General features: G+C 36.2%; 1 non-coding gene across 1 annotated transcript; it reads left to right on the forward strand.

Annotated features, from left to right (window-relative positions):
* Positions 1 to 6,352: 6,352 nt before the first annotated feature.
* Positions 6,353 to 6,459, forward strand: LOC131169725 (small nucleolar RNA R71). The gene has a single exon (XR_009140623.1). It is a non-coding gene; the product is annotated as a small nucleolar RNA R71 (small nucleolar RNA).
* The last annotated feature ends 262 nt before the right edge of the window (positions 6,460 to 6,721 follow it).

Consider the following 6,721-nt stretch of genomic DNA (forward strand, 5'->3'; position numbering starts at 1 on the left):
AAGAGTCTTTCTTTTTGTCAAAAACTGCAACTGGAGCAAAATCAGGAAACTGATTATCGACGAATACACGGCCTGTGTATCACTACATGGCCTAAGGCCGTGTAACTTACTGGAGCTGAGTGGGTATGTCTTGTATTGGCACAAAAGGTTACACGAGTCTCTAGGATTTACACGGGTTAAGTTGCACGGCCCGTGTACTTTGTTTCTTCCTCGGTTCTCTAGATTTCTTCTGACAGAATGTTACACGGGTCCATGGTTGTGCTTACACGACTTGTGTACTTTGTATCAACAACGCTTCGCAATCCCTCGACCTTTCCAAACTTCCTTCCACACTTCTATGTTCTGGGACTTACCGAAACCCTAAAAAATGCAGCAAGAGTCAAATTAATGCAAATGCTGAATAATTTTTCCATTTAACAAAATTATTTCAACAACTCTCTAAACATATGCCTAGTAGATAGTTACACTTTAATCAACTGAATTAGGCATAAAGATACCCTAAAAACACTAAATGTGATGGAAGTAAAATTAATAAATTATGCACTTATCAAATTCTCCAACATTTATTCCATGCTTGTCCTCAAGCATGACTTAAATTCTTAATCAACTCCACTTAAATTCTTAATCAACTCCACTTCATCCTATCACAACATTCTCTAACAAAAGATTAAAAGTTTGAAAGAAGAGGCAAGTAAGGTAATAACCATCATAATAAATTCCATCAACACTATACCAATATATCAACAATTCTCCAACACAAAACAAAAGGCTTAAAATCAATTAAGCTCACACAATTAAGGTTTCATAAAAGTTTAAATCAATATACACCAAAACATAAGGCTAATTTATCAAGGCACAACAATTATAGTTCTTTGCAAATTTTAAGGGAGATAAAAATGGGCTCTTTTTTTTTTATTTGAAATTGGTACTTCTCTCTCGTCACAGTTACTTTTTTTTTCTTTATTTTAACCGTTACATTCAGAAAAGTACCTTGCTCATATCCTAGCTAGCTTTTGGCCTGAGAATAGACATGGGGTTTATGAAGACCCCTAGTTACTTTGCTTAACTAAATAGCGGAGCAATTTTCAAGTTCAACCTTTTATTTTCCCCAATTTATGCATCTACATATTATAAAGTGCCCTAATAGATTAAATAAAGTTCTAAAATATGCATGACGCTAGTTTAAAGCACATATAACTAATTATTTCACCATTAAATCAAGCCTAAATGATTTATGTAGGACAAAAAATTGCTCTACGGTATGGAGAAGAGGGAAAATCCATCATTAAAGTTACTATTACCTTGCCTAAAATTTAAAAAATTCAACCTAAATAGAAAAGTAATTTCAAGGACAAAGCACTTCTCTCCTGGAGTTAATACAGAATCATGAATCAAGCTTATAAGAACAAATTTATTTATTTATTTTTATTTTTATTTTTTTCAAAATTGCAGCAACAAATTTCTCCTCTCTCACACTTAAAACTTACATTGTCCCCAATGTAAAGCTCAAATGCAAAAGAAAAGGAAAAAAAAGAATGCTAGAAAATAAAATAACATAAGATAAGGGAAAGAAAACAAATCTGATTGTGGCTAACAAGCCACCCATGGGTTACCTCCCAAGAAGCGATTTTGTTTATCATCGTTAGCTCGACATGGCAAAGCTTCCTTAATCATATAAATTGGGTTATTCAATTTGAGCTCCTCCACTGTATGCTCCTGAAACCCTTCATAAAATGGCTTGAGTCTATGACCGTTGACCTTGAACATTTTGCTAGTTCCTAAAATTTGAATTTTGACTGCACCATAAGGAAACACATTAGTAATAACAAACGGTCCAATCCAACGAGAACGCAACTTTCCAGGCATCAGCTTCAATATGGAATTATACAATAAAACTTTTTGTCCAATCACAAACTGCTTCATTAAAATTAGTTTGTCATGGAATGCCTTGATCTTTTCTTTATAGATCTTAGAGTTCTCATAAGCCTCAAGTTGAATTTTCTCTAATTCCTGTAATAGTAATTTTCTTTCCACACCAACAGTATCCAAATCCAAATTATAATGTCTAACAGCTCAATAAGCCTTATGTTCTAACTCAATAGGAAGGTCACACAACTTACCAAATACCAATCTGTAGGGGGACATACCTATAAGTGTCTTATAAGCAGTCCTATAAGCTCACAAAGCATCATCAAGTCTAAGGCTCCAATATTTTCTATTTGGCTTCACTGTTTTTTCCAAAATAGACTTGATATCTCTGTTAGACACCTCTGCTCGCCCACTTGTTGAGGATGATAAGCTGTAGATACTCTATGAAAAACACCATATCTCCTTAACAATGCCTCAACAGTTCTATTACAAAAATGTGTGCCCCGGTCACTAATCAAAGCTCTAGGAACTCCAAACCTGCTAAAAATGTTTGACTTGATAAAACCTACAACAGCTTTAGAATCATCAGTCCTGGTGGCTTTGGCTTCCACCCATTTCGAAACATAATCAACAGCAAGTAATATGTAAATAAAGCCAAAAGAAGAAGGAAATGGACTCATAAAATCAATACCTCACACATCAAAAATCTCACAAACAAGTATTGGATTCTGAATCATCTCATTCCTACAGGTTAAACTTCCTATTCTTTGACATTGTTCACAATTTTTGCAAATAAAAAATGGATCATGAAATATAGTGGGCCAGTAAAAACCACAGTCTAATATTTTTCTACCATTTCTCTTGGGTCCAAAATGACCTCCATATGCATAGGCATGACAAAAAGTAAGAATAGATTGAATCTCATTATCAGGAATATATCTCCTAGTAATTTGATCTGAACAAAATTTCCACAAATACGGGTCATCCCACACATAATACTTAGCCTCACTTTTCAATTTCTCTTTCTTAGCTCTACTCAAATCAAAAGGCACAACCTTAGTAATCAAATAATTCGCCAAATCAGCATACCAAGGGATCATACCTTGCAATTTAAATAACTGCTCATCAGGAAAAAATTCCTACAAAGGAATTGGCTCTTCTTTTATCACTAACCTGCTAAAATGATCTGCTACCAGGTTCTCAGCTCCTTTCTTATCCTTGATTTGAAGATCAAATTCTTGCAGCAGAAGGATCCATCTAATCAACCTTGGTTTTGTTTCCTTCTTTTCCAAGAGATACTTCAACGCTGCATGATCAGAGAAGATAATTATTTTAGAAGCAAGCAAATATGATCGAAATTTTTCTAAAGCAAAAACTATAGCCAAAAACTCTTTTTCGGTCGTAGAGTAATTGCGCTGAGCTGAATTGAGTGTTCTGGATGCATAATAAATCACATGAAAGAGCTTCCCAATACGCTGCCCTAAAACTGCTCCCAGTGCATAATTACTTGCATCACACATAATTTCAAACAGTATAGTTCAATTAGGAACCTGGATAATAGGGGTGATGTCAATGCAGATTTCAATTTGTCAAAAGCCTCCTTACACTCTTCACTCAACTTAAAAGAAACATCTTTTTGCAAGAGTCTAGACAAAGGCAATGCTATCTTAGAGAAATCCTTAACGAACCTGCGATAGAAACTTGCATGACTAAGAAAAGAGCGTACTTCCCTCACAGTTGTGGGGTAGGGTAAATTTACAATTAAATCAATTTTAGATTTATCCACCTCAATACCCCTATTAGAGACAACATGACCCAAAACAATCCCCTGTTCCACCATAAAATGACGCTTCTCATAATTCAGAACAAGATTTTTCTCAATGCATCTCTCAAGAACAGAAGTCAAATGATGTAAACATGCATCAAATGAATCACCATACACAGTAAAATCATCCATGAACACCTCAATGCAACTATCAATGTAATATGAAAATACGCTCATCATGCATCTCTGAAATGTGGCAGGTGCATTACAGAGCCTGAAGGGCATCCTTCTAAAAGCAAAAGTTCCAAAAGGGCAAGTGAAGGTAGTCTTCTCTTGATCCTCCGGTGCAATCACAATTTGATTATATCCAGAAAAGCCATCGAGAAAGCAGAAATAAGACTTACCTGCTAACCGCTCAAGCATCTGATCAATGAATGGTGGTGGAAAGTGGTCCTTACTTGTTGTTGAATTCTGCTTGCGGTAGTCTATGCACATTCGCCATCCACTCTGAATCCTTATTGGAACAAGTTCATTATCTTGATTTGCTGCCATAATGACTCCTGATTTTTTTGGCACAACTTAGACTCGACTTACCCATTTGCTGTCTGAAATTGGGTAAATAACTCCTGCATCCAGTAGCTTTAAAATCTCTTTCTTCATAACCTCCATCATCTGTGGGTTCAACCTCCTTTGAGCTTCTCTACTTGGTTTAGCCTCATCCTCTAGTAAAATCCACACTGATGGACTTATACCTTTGGTGTCAGCTATTATCCATCCAATTGCTTCCTTGTGTACTCTCAGAACTCTAATCAATCTGTCTTCTTGAATCTTTGTTAAATTACTTGAGATAATAACTAGAAGTGTATCATTGTCTCCCAAGTAAACATACTTCAAATGCTCAGGCAAAGGCTTGAGTTCAAGAACTGGTACCTACACCACATAAGGTAATAATTTTGTGTAAGATATAGGTAAATCGATCTTTGATACTCCATACCTTTTTGGAACAGGAGGTAATGACTGCAATGCCATTACTGCCTCTTGAACCTCTACACTTAATGGCTAATTAGTACTGATTTCTTGAATTCCTTGACTAATCACCACTTCTAACTCATCCTCCATGCTTAACTCAAAACATCCTGTACAAATGTATCAATAGCATCAATAGGAAAAACAAAATGGTCATCAGCAGGATACTTCATGGCATCAAAGATATTAAATTTGACAGTCTTTCCATCAAACTCCATAGTTAAGGTACTATCATCTACATCAATTTTTGTCTTGGAAGTTTTTAGAAAAGGTCTTCCAAACAAAATCAAAGCTGACTTTGATGTGAGAACACTATCCTCCACATCCAGAATGTAAAAATCTATAGGAAAAATCAATTCTCAATCCTGCACTAACACATCCTCAACTACTCCCAATGGGTAAGCATTAGAATGATCAGCTAACTAAATAATGACACTGGTTTCTTTCAAAGGACCCAAATTTAAAGTTTAAAAAACTGAATATGACATAACATTAATAGATGCTCCTAAATCTGCCATTGCACGTTCAAATTTAGAATCACCTATTCTGCAGGGAATAGAAAGTGATCCTGGATCCTTACACTTAGGGGGTAATTTTTGCTGAATTAATGCCGACACATTTTCCCCCACACTGATCTTCTCATTATTCCTCAACTTGCGCTTTGTAGTGCATAGTTCCTTAAGGAATTTAGCATACTTGAGAACTTGTTTGATCGCATCAAGTAAAGGTATATTCACCTCTACCTTTCTGAAAGTCTTCAAAATTTCTTTTTCTTGTTCTTCTTTTTTAGTCTTAGCCAACCTGCATGGGAATGGAGGAAGAACAGAATTATTAACCTTATTTAGTTTAGATTCAGTATTTACCTCAACTTCAGACTCTTTTGCTCCTTGCTTCTTCCTTTTCATTGACTCATGTGGAGTCTGGTTATCAACTTCTTTCTCACTTTGCAGCACTATAGCACTCGCATTTTCTCTGGGATTCATGACTGTTTGTGATAGAAGCTTTCCAGAACCTTGGGCTTCCAGCTTACTTATAGATGAGGCTAACTGACCAATCTGCCTCTCCATATTTTGAATGCCATTTCTGGTCTCCTGTTGAAACTATTGTGTATTGTTAGTCAAAGCCTTAATAATTTCATCAACTGACATACCTTGATTTGAGGGAGGTGGAGGTGGTTGTGGTTGATTCACTTGTGGTCTTTGCTGCTGGTATCAATTTTGCACCGGTTGATTCCCATAACTCAAATTGGGATGATCTCACCATCCTAGATTATAAGTACTAGAAAAGGGATCATACATGTGTTGAGGCTATCCATAATGTCCTACTGCATTAGCATGTTGCATTGATTCATCCTCTTGTAACGCAGGACACATATTAGTAGCATGACCCGAACCCGAACAAATCCCACATACCTTAATAGTTTGCATATTCCCTATAGGCAACTGCCTCACCAAAGAAGTTAAATCAGAAATCTGTTTCTCAAGGTTAGATGTACTTACCTCATTAACCTTCATAGGTGTGTGATCTATTCTCATTCCAAACTACTGAGAATTTGCTGCCATGTTAGCAATCAGTCTCCTTGCCACTTTTGGTGTCTTGTCAACCAAAGCTTCTCCACTAGCAGCATCTATCATACTGCGGTCCATTGGTAGAAATCCCTCATAGAAATACTGAATAAGAAGCTGCTCACTTATTTGATGATAGGGACAGCTTGCACACAGTTTCTTAAATCGTTCCCAATACTCATACAAACTCTCTCCATTGTACTGCTAGATGCCACAAATTTCTTTTCTTATGTTGGCACATGGGAAGCAGGAAAATACTTCTCCAAAAATATCTGCTTCATCCCATTCCATGAGTTGACAGATCCAGAAGGAATGTAATATAATCAATCCTTAGCTGTGTCTTCCAGTGAGAAAGGGAAAGCTCGAAGCTTGATTTGATCCTCTGAAACTCCTTGAGGTTTGATGCTAGAACACACAACATGAAATTCTTTTAAATGCTTATGTGGATCTTTACCTGTATGACCATGAAACTTAGGCAATAAATGGATTAGTCTAG

The sequence above is a fragment of the Hevea brasiliensis genome, chromosome 1, assembly GCF_030052815.1.
Source record: "Hevea brasiliensis isolate MT/VB/25A 57/8 chromosome 1, ASM3005281v1, whole genome shotgun sequence".
Lineage (NCBI taxonomy): Eukaryota > Viridiplantae > Streptophyta > Magnoliopsida > Malpighiales > Euphorbiaceae > Hevea > Hevea brasiliensis.